Here is a 16,966-nt window from a genome sequence, read left to right as displayed (position 1 = left end):
GTACAGGCACGTGCCTGTCTTCTGCCATTTTCTCCTGTCCTTTATCGACTTCTGCTTACCTTCTTTATATGCCCAGGGGTTGAACAGTACCTCCCTCTATTTGTTGTCCCTCAGATCATCTTCATGATGAGTAGGTAATTTAGGTTTTTATATTACTAAATAGTAAAAAAGTCTGTTCTGAAAATAGCTTTATAGGTTAGTTGACCATAGAATTTCCCATTTTAACTCTTTGGATTTAAGACAGATGAGGGGTTTTATGTAGATGAAATGAATGCTTTTGTTTCTTGGAGATAAACTCAGGATTTATCTTTGTTAAAAATGAAATCATTCTTTCAGGTGATGAATTAAGATCCCTGTAAATAACTTGAAACATTTCTGAGCAATGAAATCTCTGTTGAGTAAATCATATTGAAACCTGTTTTAACTTGAAGAGTTACAATATGTGAAAAACAATTCCTGTAAATTCTAGTGCATAAATATAAGTTCAAATGTGATTGTAGAGCCCAGAGTTACAGAATTCGGATTGCTTAACTTAATTTGCATCAGAGAGAGGCTTCATTTTATGTCAGGCACTCCATGTAAACTTTAGTTACAACTGTGACGTTTAACAAACAGCCACCCCTCAGTTGTTCTTAATCTCTCTTTAATCCAGAGAGAAAAGACTTACAAAGGTAACAGCGTATGTTAATTGTCACGCTCACTTTACATAACAGGAATTTTTGCTCTTAAAGTCATAGGGTACTTCTCAGCAGAAATAGAAAATCCAGGTTTTCATAATAGTAGAGTTTCTGTATATGGTCCTTATAAAGTCTTTATTGTAAAGTTTAATAGTGTGGATTTAATATTAGGGAAATTTTGCTGATGCTACATGCTATAAAATTAGGTTGCCCACAGCCTAAGTCACTAAATTTAAAAATAAGGATTTTATAAGGATATGTAGAGACTTTTTTTCTATCGAAGTATAATTGACAGTAGACTCTTGTAGGCCGAGTCCTTCAAGGCAAGGGTTACGTCTTATCCTTTCTGCACACTAAACACGGGACCACGGGCACATAATTAGCGTTCAGTAGATGGTTGCTGAATAAAGTTACTGAATAATGGATCTTATCTGTCCAGCTATCGAGTAAATTCTGAGGTTTGCAGCAGTTAATTTTTCTGGAAACTAAATCCTCTGTGTTTACGTATAGTCAGCGTACCTTTTGCCTTTATACTTACTTTTCATAACCCTAAATTATATCTCAGATTTGTTTCTGGTTACATACTACATCTATAAAAAGAAAAATAATTGTTTTTTAAACTTAAATTCTCCATTTAGGAAGCGATTTCCTGCTGTGAACTTAATGTTTTACCAGGATAATGTGGACTAACAAATTATCTTTAATACTTGAAATTAGACATCTGTTTGCCTTTTGTCTCTTTAGGTTTCTTGTGAATATTTGGTGACTGTAACTATAGCGGAATCCATTCTGGATCATGTATAGAACTTTTTGGAACTCACGACCCTGAGGTCAAGAGTCACATGCTCTTCCGACTAAGCCAGCCAGACACCTCTGCATCATGTTAGAACTTTAGTATTTTATGTTTATTTTATTTTTTTCATGTATAGAACTTTAAAGCAGGGCGCTTGGGTGGTTCAGTTGGTTAGGCATCCAACTCTTGATTTCAGTTCAGGTCATGATCTCATGGTTCATAAGATTGGGCCCCATGTTGGGCTCTGCACTGACAGGGCTGAGCTTGCTTGGGATTCTTTGCCTGTCTGTCTGTCTCCCCCCCCCCCCCCCCTGCACCCCTTCCTGTCTCTCTCTTTCTCTCAAAATAAATAAACTTTAAAAAAAGAAAGGAAGGAAAGAAGAAAGAAAGAAAGAGAAAGAAAAGAAAAGAAAGAACGAACTTTAGGGGTGCCTGGGTGGCTCAGTCGGTTGGGTGTCCAACTTCAGCTCAGGTCATGATCTTGTGGTTCGTGAGTTCGAGCCCCACATCAGGCTCGCTGCTGTCAATGCAGAGCCTGTTCAGATCTTCTGTCTCTCTCTCTCTCCCTGCTCCTTCCCTCTTTGCGCTGTCTCTCTCAAAAATAAATCTTAAAAAAAAAAAAGATGGACTTTTTGCCCCAACTCTTTAAAAAAATTTTTAATCCCAAAACAGTTATAAGAAAAAACCACGAATACCCATTTATTCTTGACCTCAGTTTACCTGATAACATTTTGCCATGTTTGTTTCACCACTCTGCATATATTTTTTCTTTTTTTTTTAAGTTTATTTATTTATTTCGAGAGAGAGAGAGAGTGGGGAGGGGCAGAGAGAGATTTCCAAGCAGGCTCCACACTGTCAGCCCAAAGCCTGACCCAGGGTTCAAACTCACAAACCATGAGATCACGACCTGAGCTGAAACGGAGAGCTGGGTGCTTAACCAGCTGAGCCACCAGGAGCCCCTGTTTGTTTTCTTTCTTTAATGAATCATTTGAGAGATTTGCAAACATCCAGATTAATACAATAATTCAGTTTAATCTCATAAGTACATTAGTTTAGTCCTCTAAAACAAGAGCATTATTTTACATGACCATAATTAAATGATCAAGTTCAAGAAATTCATATTAAATACAGTACTATTTGGAATGATTACAGTCCTTATTCAGATTTCCACAGTTGTCTCAGTAATGTCTCCTATAGCTGGACTTTTTCCTTATAAAATCCTTCCAAGGATCTTGCACTGCATTTAGTTTTCATGTTTCCTTAATTTCCTTAGTGCAATTTTGACGAATCTAGGCCAGTTATTTTGCATAACGTCCCTCGGTTTGGATTTATCTTGTTTCACATGATTAGATTCAGAGTAAACATTTTTGACAGGAAAGCTACAGAGACGGCACAGCATCAGGAAGCATTGATGGGACTCGTCCCATCGTTGGTGATGTTAAATTGGATCACTTTGGTAGAGTACCAGATTGCCTCGCTGTACCAGACTGCCTCTATCTTTTCCCTTTCCCTCTTTTATTTCTTCTTTTTTGAGTGAGGGAGCAAAGGAGGGCCAAAGAGAGAATCCCAAGCAGTTTTCCTGACTGTCGGCGCAGAGCCTGACATGGGACTCGATCTCACAAACCATGAGATCATAACCTGAGCTCAAACCAAGTGTCACACGCTTAACCGAGCCACCCAGGTGCCCCTGTCTTTTTCCTTTGTAACCCCATTAGTAACCTGTGTGTATCTTTGAGACTGTGAATATCTTATTCTGGAATATTCTGCCCAACAATGGCTTTTTGGATCTATTGGTGATTTTTGCCTGAATCAGTTGTTACTTTGGTGGTTGTGATTGCAAAGCGGAAAATTGTTTTGGCATAAATTTCACTTTAAACCGAATGCTGTGCCAGTAGCCACCATTATCCTCTCTGCGGTCTGCTTTCTAATCTATAGATGGATGGAGCTGTTTCACAGATTTGAATAGTTATTATCACATTGAGTGTACCATGTGTGGTCTATTTTCCTTCACTTAATATCTTCATCAAAAGCTATTTTTACCTAGTTACTATGTTTTGATTCTTAAAAGTTTCAGACTCAGAAAACTGTACAACTGAAAAGGCTTACCAGTGATTTATTCCTAAATGTTAAGTGTCTCACGCAGTTCCCACAGCTTTGTACTTTGCATAACTAAAGTGTAACTGGATTATACCATCCAACTTCCATCATACTTACGGGATACTTAGGAGACTACCCAAATCAGTGGAATATTTGGAATGCTTCTGTTTGCTACAAGTTTCTTAAGGAAACAAGATTAAATTCTGGATAACTTTTTTGAAGAGTAATCATTTTTTTAAATATTTATTTATTTTTGAGAGAGAGAGGGCGCTCATGCAAGTTGGGGAGGGGCCGAGGGAGAGGAACAGAGTATCCAAAGCGAGCTCTGCAGTGACAGCAGCAAGCCCAGTGTGGGGCTCAAACTCACGAACCCCAAGATAATGACCTCAGCTGGTCAAGTCAGATGCTCAACTGACTGAGCCACTTAGGTACCCCAAAAAGTCATCATTTTAAATTACCTCCTCAGGACTTTTTCTCTCTTAAGAGAGCAGTGTACTACTATTAAAGTGATTTTATATATACGTATATATGTAATAATATATATGTATTTTATATATAAATAATATGTATATAATATATAATAAGTTATATGTGTGCGTATATAATTTTGTTTAAGTAGGCTCCACACCCAGAGTAAGGCTTGAACTCATAACCCCAAAGTCAAGGGTCACGTGCTCTACTAACTGAGCCAGCCAGACACCCCGGAAGTGGTTTTAAACAAATGTCTGTCGGGGGCCTGGGTGGCTCAGTCAGTAGGCGTCCACCTCTTGATTTCAGCTCAGGGCATGATCTCCTGGTTCATAGGATTGAGCTTTTAATACATTTCAGATCCCAGTTGCTATGCTATTCTACGCTTATTTTCAGACTTAGAATAGAAGAGTTTTATTGTTTTAATTGTATTTTAACTGGTAAGACAAATGTACAGGTGTGTATTTGCCCCTGAAGCTTATAATGTATAAATTAGTATATATTAGATTATGTAATACTTAGTGTGTGCCAGCCATTGTCCTAAATGCATCCCCCAAATTAATTAATTTAATACTCTGCTTAACAGTCCCATGAAGTAGGATTTACTGTTGATGAAATTGAGGCACACACCAGTAAGAGACCCTTCCAAGTATATGTAGCAAGTAACAATCGGGATTTGAATCCAGGTTGCTTTAGCTATCGGTTTTTGCTCCTAACCCCCTACGCTGTGCTGCCTCTTCACCACTGCTATACTTAGGCTACCTGGCTGCTTATATCTATAACTTGGTGTTTGATCTGAGGAATATAACTGAATTGCCATTTAATTTTATGTAGGAAAAATTATACGTTAAGACCTGCTTCACGGTAGTGTTTCTTGGGATGTAGTTTACAGGAACACCTTGTGACAAGAAACGGGTGCCATCTATATAGTGCTCAAAAGATTATCTGATAGATTCTAAATATCTGTAGCATGCATGCACACATTAGCAGAAAGCATTATGACTCCCAAGACCTAGTAAATTTTCTCATCAAACACTGAATACCTTGGGCGGTTACCATCAAGAAAGACGCGGAATCAAAATGGAGATAGTTTATGTCCGGAATAGATAAAAGTATACTTGTCTAAGGATGAAAGAGTGATTTGAGTTAGAAAAAATGAATTAGAAAAAAAGGAAAAAAAATTTTCCTTATTCAAAGTGAGGACAATAACCTCTGCCTTCCGAGATCATTGCAGAAATGAAATGAAACAACCCAGCCTGAAAGAAGCATACCATGCCTAGCCTGGGATTTGGACAGCTCCGAGTCCACGTGTAATTTTAAGCTTAGTGGCTGCGTTGCTGTGCGTGAAACGGTGGGATGGGTTGGGTAAGTATGGCCAGAAGAGCAAGGCCCAGGAAGGTTACAGAGGCTCACGCCCAGATGCGGGCAGTACGGGTAGTGCCAGGATTCTGTTCAGAGGTTTCAATTTGACCAAGAGAGGCGCCTGGATGACTCAGCCGGTTAAGCGTCCGACTTCGGCTCAGGTCATGATCTCGCAGTCCGTGGGTTCGAGCCCCGCCTCGGGCTCTGTGCTGACAGCTCAGAGCCTGGAGCCTGCTTCGGATTCTGTGTCTCCCTCTCTCTCCCCTCCCCTGCTCGCACTCTGTCTCTCTCTCAAAAATAAATAAACATTATAAATAAATAAATTTGACCAGCAGAATCAGCAGCTAGATGAGGGCATTGTGACATCTGGTACAGGTAGTTTTCTATGGGGTCAGCGTGAAACAGGCCATGCCTAGGAACTTCTGCCAGGATATCCAGGAGCCTATGACTTAAGTAACCCGCTTGTGGTGGCACAGAGTATGTAGGTGAGTAAAGCGCTGTCCCGTCCCCACCTCCAAGTATCTCCCAGGGCTACAGGGAAGCCCAGATGTATTGTCAGCAAAAAGGTTAGAAAATGTCAAGTGTCCTAAACGCTGGGGGAGTTTTGAGGAGGGTGAAGGTTGCTCCCAGTTAGGGAATCATGGAAGGCTTTGTGGAGGAGGTGGCATTTGAAGTTTGTCTTATAAAATGGTAAAGACTGGAAATACAGCAGTGAAAGGGAAGGATACTTCCAAAGGAGGGGAACAGCATAAACGACGTCAAAACCGAGATCCCAGGGTGCCTGGCTGGCTCAGTCAGCGGAGCGTGGGACTCTTGATGTAGGGGTCCTGAGTGCAAGACCCATCTTAGGTATGTATAGACATTACTTAAAGATATAGCCTTTAACAAACAACAAAAACGCAAGATCATGATGTGTCCCAGGGCAGCGAGTATGGCAGGACCTGGAGATCAGCTCAGACTATGGATAAGTTCCTACCTACAGGCTTGGGGTCATGAAGGGCAGATTGTACCAAAGAAGGGCACTTTGAGGCACTGCCCCTCAGATCGTTGGGATAAAATGGCATTTGAGAATATTTCTTTGTCAACCTACTGTTCAGGGGGCCTTATTTACTTCCAGTTGAGGGGATCTGCAGCATGTGGCAAGGCTCCCAAGTGACTAAGTGCCATGAGGGTTGTGATGGGGGAGTTTGAATTGCACAGTGAGTAATCTGGATTATCGCAAGCATAATCCGGTTCATGTTGCAGAACTATTGGTTGTAAAGGGAGAATCTCCATGGAGAAGTCTCAATCATCAGACCGCTGCCCCCCTATAGCAAGGGGGTGGAAAGGGGATGGTACTGAGGGCTATTTACTAGCCTTCTGGGATGGAATGCTGCTCATGAGTCCTGAGGTTAAAGGATAAGAATCAGAAATTGTGTTTTGGATATAAAACAAGGAAAGTAAATCCAGAGCCACCTGCAGTCAGAGTGTAGGGAAGAGGGATGTAGACCAGATTAAGTTGGCTGATGAAATGTTTGGGCTTTTTATGAGCAGATGTGACAAGGTGGGCAATCAAGCATGCATTACAGTTTAGGTGTAAATGTAAATTTGGTATAGCCTCATCAGAAGAAAATGTTGACAGTATCTCCTGAAAGTGAAAATCAGGTATCTTTTTGACTCCTCTCTCACCGGAATTTATTCTACAGATGTAGGGCACCTGCGCCCACAGAAGCATGTAGAAGGATATTCATTCCCGCCCTTTTTGCAATAGGAAACATTTGGAAATAACTTACATGTCCAAGAGAATACTAGCTAAATAAATAAATACGGTACATCTGTACAATGGTTTGACACAGCGAGTGGCGTTAAAAAGGGGCACAGGTCAGCATGTATTGATGTGGACCAGTCTCCAGAATATAATAGGTGAAAACAGAAAGCAAGGTGCAGTGCTATGGTTAGTATAAATAATGGGATATGTTTACATTTAGAATATTTATAGGAGGATGCAAAAGAAGTTAGGAACAGTGGGGGGGCCTGGGTGACTCCGTCAGTTGTGTTCAACTCTTGGTTTTAAGTCAGTGGTTCCTGAACCACTTTATCTTGTAATAGATAAAAGCATGGCTTTTTTTTTTTTTTTTAAATTGTGGCAAAATACACATACCATAAAACTTACCATCTTCACCATTTTTAAGTGTGCAGTTCAGTGTTGTTAAGTACGTTCACACCGTGGTGCAACCAATCTCCTGAACTTTTTCATCTTGCAAAACTGAAACTCTGTGCCCATTAAACAACTCCCCTTTCCCCACTTCCCCAGTGCCTGGCAACCACCATTCTACTTTCTGTCCTTGAGTCTGACTGTTCTAGATGCCTCACATCAGTGAAATAGGATCTTTGGCTTTTTGTGACTGGTTTACTTCCCTTGGCATAATATCTTTAAGGTTCATCCACGTCGTAGCCTGTGTCAGAATGCCCTTTCTGAAGGTCAAATAATATTCCATCGCACGTACATACATTTTTTGTTTATCCATTCTGTTGGTGTCGCACTTGTGTTTCCATGTTTGGCTGTTGCGAGTAATGCTGCCGTTGTAGGGGAGGAGCAAATGAACTTTTCCCTCTACCCTCTGAGGTTCTCTGGCTGGCGCCCTGCACATTGGACTGACACAAAACAGATTAATAGGAGAAGAATGGTTTCTTCATGAGCGTATGTGCACCGGAGAACTCAAAGGGGCAATTAGGAGTTGGGCTTGTAGTGCATCGAACAAAAGAACAATGAATCTGATAGAGAAGTGACAAGACAAAGCACCAGGACTATGTGCTTCTACGGGCAGCAAAGTGTGGGAAGGTAAATATTTGGAGAGAGTGAGGATAAAGGTTACCTAATAGGGTTTGTTACGTGGAGTCCTCTGGTGCTATTTCTGAGCTAGAGTCTAGAGGTGTCTCTGATGATCAAGAATTGTCCTGCCCTCCTGTCCTGTAAAGGGGGGGGGGGGCAGTTTTTCCTGTGTCCCTTTTTTTTTCCCAATTCCTTTCAGCTCAAAATAATTCTTTTTTTTTTTTTTTAAGTTTTATTTATTTATTTTGAGAGAGAGAGAATCCCAAGCAGGCCCCACACTTGATCCCACGGACCATGAGATCATGCCCTGAGCTGAAGTCAAGAGTCAAACGCTTCACCAACTGAGCCACCCAGGCACCCCTCAAAATAATTCTTCTATCAGGGGTGCCTGGCTGGCTCAGTCGATGGAGCGTATGACTCTCAAGCGTGTGAACTTGGGGTTGTGAGTTCAAGCCCCACGTTGGGTGTAGAGCTTACTCAAATCAACAACAACAAATAATTCTTAATGCGTATTTCATGGTGCGTGTTCTGAACCTCTTCGCTATGGACACGGATGTACAAATATTTCTCCAAGACCCTGCTTTCAACTCTTCCGATGTATGCCCCGAAGTGGAATTACTAGATCATCCGATAATTCTATTTTTAATATTTTGAGAAACTGCCACGGTGTCGCATTCCTACCAGCGGGACACCGGGGCGCCAATTTCTCTGCGTCCTTGCCAACACTTGGTGTTTTCTGGGTGTGGTTTTGGTTGTTAACAGTCGCCGTTCTAACAGGTATGAGGCGGTAACTCATCGTGGTTTTGATTTGAAAGGCACTGCTTTTTTAGTTCCGACTCCCGGTCGCATGCTCTCTCCACCGGGTTACTACAGAAGCCTCCAGACAGCCTCCTGCTTCCACCCTGGCTCCCTGCAGTCCGTTCTCAGTGTAACAGATGGAGCGATCCTGTTAAAAAATCAGAAGAGGAAGACAAATCACGTGAGTGTCTTTCAAACCTGCGTCCCTGTGTCTCTCCTCACTGTAGTCCTCCCGACCTCATCTGCGGCTCTCCTGTTCTGTCTTGCTCCTGCAATTCTGTACTTTATTCTTTCTTCCTGAATCTTTTTCTTCCCCCGCCCCCTTGGGGTTTGTCCTCAAATGGGACCTCAGCGAAGCCTCCCGTTCTGTGCCCACAATGCCGCTCTCAATGTCTTTTCCCTCATTCATTTCCACCCAGAAAACTGTTAACTATCCAACATCCCCTATATTTTACTTCCCTATTAAAAGTTTTTTTTATGTTTATTTTTGAGAGAGAGACAGAGCGTGGAGGGGAGGAGAGGGGCAGAGAGAGAAGGAGACACAGAATCTGAAGCAGGCTTCGGACTCTGAGCTGACGCGGGGCTTGAGCTCACAAACCGTGAGATCATGACCTGAGCCAAAGTCGGCAGCTTAACCGACTGAGCCACCCGGTTCCCTGCCCCCCCCCCCCCTTATATTTTACTTCTTAATCTGTTGGGAGTTTTTTCGTCCGTTTGGGCTTCATGGGGCCAGAATCCCTGTCTTGTTCTCTGCTTTAACTGCAAGCATTAGGTCAGCACCTAGTGCACGGAGGCATTTTCTTTGCCGAGCGAGTGAGGAGAGCAGCCAGGGCCTCGAGATAAAGAAACGAAGCCCTCTGCCCTGACGTTGCTGACCGTGAACCACCAGGCAGCTCTAGAGCCAGGGATCTGATTGGTAAGCATCCTCGCCAGCGCGTGCCCCTTGCTCGCGAAAGGATCATTTCAGCAAAGGGAGAAGCGTTCTTTTTGATTGGAGAGGTCAAGGGCACTTCCTCCTGCGCTGCTCTCTCCCCTTATTTGCCTGAGTTCCTGCACCTGGGTTTTATAGTGATTGAAGTAAACAGATTTGGGCAAGACCAGGAAGACAATTGTTGGAAGTCTATCTACATCTTCCCTTCCTTCCCAGTGCCGCCCACCCAGAGGCTGGGGTGGGGCCCCGTCACTGCTGTTTGAGCGAAAGTGGACTCCCTTGTGAGGCGTTTGGTTACAGGACTTCTCCCAGAGACTTTGTGTCCACAATTAGGATGGCCGCTCATACAGGAGCATGGATTGTCCAGGAAGAGTCAAATCCCTCAAAAACATGACGGCGTAGAAGCACTTTATGAATACAGTTGACCGACCCTTGAACAACACAGGGGTTGGGATGCCGACCACCTTGCATTTGAAAATCCATGTATAGCTTTTGACTCCCCCAAAACTCCAGTAATAGCCCGCTCTTGACCAGAAGGCTTACTGGTAACATAGTCAATTAACATCTTTTGTGTGTTGTATATGTATTATACACTGTATTCTTACAATAGGTGAGCTAGAGAAAAAAAATGTAACTATGGGGCACCTGGGCGGCTCAGTTGACTGAGCGTCCCAACTCTTGGTTTTGACTCAGGTCATGGTCTTGTGGTTCATGGGTTCGAGCCCCACGTCAAACCAGCACGGAGCCTGCGTGGGATTCTTTCTCTCTCCCTCTCTCTCTGCCCCTCCACCGTTCATGTGCTCTCTCTCTCTCTCAAAATAAATAAAATTTGGGGCGCCTGGGTGGCTCAGTCGGTTGAGCGACCGACTTCGGCTCAGGGCATGATCTCACGGTTTGTGAGTTCGAGCCCCGCGTGGGGCTCTGTGCTGACAGAGCCTGGAGCCTGCTTCTGATTCTGTGTCTCCCTCTGTCTCTGTCCCTCCCCTGCTCATACTCTGTCTCTGTCTCAGAAATAAATAAATAAATACCAAAAAACCTTTTTTTTTAAATAAAAAAACAAATAAAATTTTAAAATAAATAAATAAATAAATACAAATAAATAAATTCTGTTAAAAATAAAATGTTTAAAAAAATCATGAGGGAAATACACTTACAGCACCGCACTGTATCTATCGGGGAAATAACCCTGCCCTGGACTTCATGGGGACTTGATGCCACACGTCCCTTGCCCCCCCATCCGTCACCAAGTCCTGTCGACCTTACCCAGAAAATATTTCAAAAGCGCCTCCTCGGCATTTCTACTGCAGCCACCCTCCCACGCCTCCGTCCTCTCTCACCTGCCTACTTTCCCCCCGGCTTCTCTCCTGTCCTTCCTCTCCATAGCAGTAAATGGGACCCTGAAACGTAAATCAGACTGGTCCACACATGCCCTCTAAGAAGCCTGTACTGGGCTGGCTCAGTCAGTAGAGCATGCACCTCTTGGTACTGAGTTCGAGCCCCATGTTGGGTACAGAGATTGCTTAAAACAAATAAAAGTAAGGGGCGTCCGGGTGGCTCAGTCGGTTAAGCATCAGACTCCGGCCTAGGTCACGATCTCATGGTTCATGAGTTCAAGCCCCGTGTCAGGCTTTCTGCTGTCAGCACAGAGCCTGCTACAGATCCTCTGTCTCCCTCTCTCTCTGCCCCTCCCTCTGTCTCTCAAAAATAAATAAACATTAAAAAAATTGCTTATTATAGTCCACCAAGCCTTGCGTGATCTGGCCCCTGGCTACCTGTCCCGTACTCTGAGCCTCACCTGGGGCCAGCCCACCTCCAGTCCTTGTTCAGGCTGTTCCCTCTGCCCCCAAATTTACCGGGTGGCTCAGTCGGTTAAGCATCTGACTCTTGATTTTGGCTCAGGTCCTGATCTCACAGTGCATGAGAGTGAGCCGTGAGTCGGGGTTCTCTTTCTCTCCCCCTTGGGAGGGAGATTCTTGGGCTTCTCGCTCTCCCTTCTCTCTCTGCCCCTCCCCCAATAAAACAAAAATAAATAAGTAAATAAAACATAATATGAAAATCTTGAATGTTATGCAAAGACACAAGATATTCTTACAGAGATAACCTAATTGACCGACCGGAAGTATTTCATCCAAGAAGCTGTGCCTTGTTACTAGGAGAGCACCTGGGTCTGGGCGGAGCAAGCTCCTTTCCGACCTCCTGACCTTATTTTTGGATAGTGCTTTAGTTCATCACGCGACCTTCCACGCATTAGCTCATCTTTTCTTTGAATTAACTTCTCCAGGTGGGTATTTCTATTATTTCCGCTTTGCAACTATGGAAACCGAGGCTCCGAGGGGCCAAATGACTTGCCTAGAATCGCAGCGACGGAGCCAAATGCGCTCATCGGCTTCACTTCGAGCGCGTTGCTTGGCCTCACCCAGCTCCCGCTCCCGTTCCTTGCGTCCCCTCCAGGCCTTTCCCGTCCAGGGGGGGAGTTGCAAGGAGGATAAACAATGCATAGCAAATGCCAGGCTGTGGTCCGGAGCCTTCCATCAAGGCCTGTTAGTGTTGTAATTTTTCCACTCAATGTCAAGCTGACGCTGCCCCCCCCCACACCCCCCACCCCCCACCCCCCGCCCCGCCAAGGTGGCCTGGAGGGAACTGAGGGCCTCTTTGCTCTACCTGAAAGGGGCGACACCCTGGCTGGGAGCTGAGGGCTGGGAAAGCCACCAGCCCGGGTCCTTCCAGCCTCTCCCTACATGCTCTTCATACCACACACGTGCTCACACACACCATGCTCAGCGCAATGGAATTTCCAACCCGGACAGGGAGGCAGGAATGTATATTGAGACCCACAATAGCCAGAAAAATAATTCAGCCTGGCTCCGTGCCCAGGGCAGGCGCCCCTCGCGTCATCCAGACCACAGTCCACACCCAGTCCCTTCTGACCAACCGCCAGGCCCAGCTGCTCTGCTCTCGGCCCGGAAACACCCTCTCGGGGCAGGGTGTACCCTGGGAAGACTCAAAGGGCAAGGGGTGAAAGGGCCCAGAGAAGACAGGCTCCCCCCACCCAGGCTCATCCCTGGGACCACAGGGCTTCAGCCAAGGCCCGTTAGCGGCAGGAGCTCCGCTCGTTCTCCTCCCGCAGTGGGTAATGGGAAATTAAAGCAATTATGGAGATAAAAGCAGCCCCTTAAACTCTTCCTTACATTGTAGGTAAAGGAGGATTGTCTCTCTTTAGTTTGTGCAGCCATAGCAACCAGGTATCTTTAAACTTTCATGTTTCTGGAAGCCTTGAGCCCCGTAATAAAGAGCAGCTAATCTCTATGCACTTTCATGCTCTTATCCACGCAGAACACTCTCTGCCCTGTGCCCTGGGTATTCGCCCTTGCCATAGCTCTGTATGCTGTTCTTTCATATACAATGTGCTCGGGGACTTTATTTTTCCTTTTAGAAACCGCGAATGAAAGGAGTAGCTCTATAGGATTTCCATGGCTTAAAAACTGGTTTATACAATTTAAAAATTATCTTAAGCAGGGACGCCTGTGTACTACAAGGTAATGTATCTTTTTGTTGATGACCACCTTGTGAATGAATCCATGTTTGACTACAAAAGGGAGGTAGAAAGCATGGATGATTGTCTTCTCTTAATTGATACAGTTTTTCTTTAAGACCAACATGTGATCTCAGGATAATTCTAATTATTTAGAGGCTTTTAAAAGATCATTTAGGTTTTCGACTACAAGATAAATTGCAAGAGTATAATAAAGAGCGGGAAAGTCTCATCTAAAGAGACTTAAAAGACATCAGTCAGTTGCAATACGGGAACTTTATTTGGATCCCAGTTTAAACAAACCTAAAAAAACGTATGATAAATACAAAGAGAAGGTGGATTTCTGATTAGATATTTGACGATAAGAGGAATTATTTTTATTTTGTTTTAGCTGTTTTATATTTTTCGAAAGGAAGCCCCTCTCTTTCAGAGATATATACTAAAATATTTATGTAAGAAATATGCTTTCTAATATTTGCTTCAAAATAATATGGGGAGGGAGAAAAGGAGGGGGTTAGATGAAAGGTGCTTAGCCATGAATTTGATGATTGTTGAATCTACATATGAGTTCATGGGATTCATTATACTAGTCTCTCTACATTTGTATACATCCGAAATTAATTTTCATAATGATTTGAAGAAATTGAATACACTCATACACGCACATATTCCATCAATATGAACATACTTCCTACTTGCATTTGTTTTTTTAAGTAGACCCTTTGCCCATCGTGGGGTGTGAACTCATGACCTGGAGATCAAGAGTTGCATGCCCTATTGGGGCGCCTGGGTGGCTCAGTCGGTTGAGCGTCTGACTTCGGCTCAGGTCACCATCTCGCCGTTAGTGAGTTCGAGCCCCGCATCAGGCTCTGGGCTGATGGCTCAGAGCCTGGAGCCTGCTTCCGATTCTGTGTCTCCCTCTCTCTTTGCCCCTCCCCCGTTCATGCTCTGTCTCTCTCTGTCCCAAAAATAAATAAACGTTAAAAAAAAAATTAAAAAAAAAAAAAAAAAAAGAGTTGCATGCCCTACCAATCGAGCCAGCCGGTGCCCCAAAATACTTTCTAAATATAGGGTGTTTCTAGCTCATTCTAGCCTACTTGGAAAGTGTGTTGAAATGGCCAATTGGCCCTGTCCATAGGAGAGGATTGGAGCTATGGTCAAATCTTTGTTCGAAGGCAAGTCTTAAAAACTAGTTAACTTGTATTCTTAAGTTCACTACTCGGTCACATCTGAAGACCTCATTTTTATGAGTGTATAAAACTTCACTATGAATAGTATTCAATTTCATCTCTCTCTCCCCCTTACATTCACAGTATCTCTTTGGGGAATGGGGACTCTAAAAATTCTCTGAAGAAGCTAATAGGATGAGTCAAATGACTTGTCCACAGTAACCCAACTCCGGGGGAGCACTGAGCCTGGCTGCTTCCATGGGGGTCCACCTGGTGAGAGGGGACTCAGAACAGAATAAATAAAAAATAAATTCGTAGAAGAATGTATCTGTAGGAACTGGACCCAGGTCGTATCCCAGCGAACATGTGTTAACAGAAAGACACAATGGGATCCCCTAGCCTTTCTTTGCAAACCCCAGTTCTTAATCTCCATGAAACTTCAGGCAAGTCACACCCTGAGACCCAGTTTCCACATCCAGCAAGTGGGATAACAAGACTTGCTTTACAGGTTGCTTTGAAGCCATCTAGTGAATGAGTGCCCGGGGCACTGTCGGCTCTATGTGAGTGCCAGCTGTCACCGTGAAGGTAATTAGGTATTTGGAATTTAGACCACAGCCAATGTTTTATTTGTTTATTTTTATTAAAACATTCTTTAATGTTTATTTATTTTTGAGAGAGAGAGAGAGAGAGGGCGCAACGGGGAGGAGCAGAGAAAGGGGGAGACACAGAATCCGAAGCAGGCTCCAGGCTCTGAGCTGTCAGCACAGAGCCTGACGTGGGGCTCGAACTCACAGACCCACAGACCGTGAGATCGTGACCTGAGCTGAAGTCAGACGCTCAACTGACTGAGCCGCCCAGACGCCCCCAGAGCCAATGTTTTAAACAATAGTTTTGATCCCAGGCTGTTTCTCATGCAGCACATATTAAATGAGTGCCTGCTTGTGCCAGGCATAGTTCTGGGGTCAGAGGATACAGCACTGAACAAGATAGATGTGGCTCCCAGTGGGACGCCTGGGTGTCTCAGTTGGTTAAGCGTCCGGCTCTTGGTTTCAGCTCAAGTCGTGATCTCATGGTTTGTGGGTTTGAACCCTGCCATCGGACTCCGTGGTGACGGTGCAGGGCCTGCTTGGGATTCTCTCTCTCTGCCCCTCTCCTCTCTCTCTGTCTCTAAATAAATAAACTTAAACAATTTTTCTTTAGTTTTTAATATTTATTTATTTTTGAGAGAAAGAGAGAGAGAGAGAGAGAGAGAGAGAGACAGAGTGTGAGCTGGGGAGGGGCAGAGAGAGAAGGAGACACAGAATCTGAAGCAGGTCCAGGCTCTGAGCTGTCAGCACAGCTAACAGTTTGCGGGGCTCAAACGTAGAAACTGTGAGATCGTGACCTGAGCCAAAGTTGGACGTTTAACCGACTGAGCCACCCAGGTGCCCCTAAATGAATAAACTTTAAAAAAGAAAAGACAAGAAGAAAGATGTGGATCCTGGCTCACGCAGAGCTTACAGACCACAGGTCAGCCCACAGAAGCTTGCATGACACAAGAACACCTGAAATAGAGTATTGACAGTGTCTAGAACTGTTACCTCAGTTCTCCCTTGTCTTCATAGTCGTCTGAGAGAACGCAGGCCCCATTCCTACTTCAGTGAGCATCTCCTACCTCACCCCGCACAGCTGGGGCTGCCTCTTGGCTCCTGGGATGGTGAGATGGCCGGTTGCTCCATGGAGGACCTAGGACAAGTAGAGGGTGTCAGGATCCGGGCAAAAGAAGTTGGATGAGAGTAGGACCACATTAGGCAGGTTGATGGAGGCCCCTGGGTCGGATATTTGGAAGGGACGGGGTCTGGGGAAGAATCCTCCACCTTGAAAACGGGCTCATTCCCATGTGGCTAGTGGGCGGGTTCAGAGGTAAAATCCAAGATAGTCAGTTTTCAAGGGATTAGAGCAGCGGTCCCTTGAACCATTGTCCTTGGAACGTCCTTGGAGTTATTCTGGTTCTCATTCTTGTCATTGGGGAGACGCAAAGTGTGATTGGCGGCATCATCAATGGGTATCAGCTCTGTCACAGAGGTGTCCTAGGTGCTGGGGTGCCCAACCCCATGCCACAGCTGTCTCTGAATTCTGCTTCTCCCCAGGTCCTCCCAGGTGGTCCTGGAGCTCCCAGGGATATTCCACATAGGCTTTTCTTTCATGGCCACACAGGACAACCTTACTGAGCTGCTGGTGGGAGAGGATCAAATGGTCCCAAAGTGTTCTGCGTGGAGGACGCCCCCAGTGGGCGTTCACCCCCAGACCCATAGGCTGGAAGGAATCCCAGAACTCATGATAAGGAG

At 44.5% G+C, this 16,966-nt stretch overlaps 1 long non-coding RNA gene across 1 annotated transcript; it reads right to left on the bottom strand.

The window, feature by feature from the left end:
• Nucleotides 1-8,601: 8,601 nt before the first annotated feature.
• LOC122233655 lies at nt 8,602-16,755 on the bottom strand. Its single transcript, XR_006211307.1, has 3 exons — nt 16,496-16,755; nt 16,220-16,364; nt 8,602-9,155 (listed from the first exon to the last, which is right to left on the bottom strand). It is a non-coding gene; the product is annotated as an uncharacterized LOC122233655 (long non-coding RNA).
• Between the last annotated feature and the right edge of the window lie 211 nt (nt 16,756-16,966).

The sequence above is a fragment of the Panthera tigris genome, chromosome E1 (assembly GCF_018350195.1).
Source record: "Panthera tigris isolate Pti1 chromosome E1, P.tigris_Pti1_mat1.1, whole genome shotgun sequence".
In the NCBI taxonomy this organism is placed as follows: Eukaryota; Metazoa; Chordata; class Mammalia; order Carnivora; family Felidae; genus Panthera; species Panthera tigris.
Note: the sequence above shows the minus strand (reverse complement) of the source record. Positions and strands in the feature narration are given on the sequence as shown.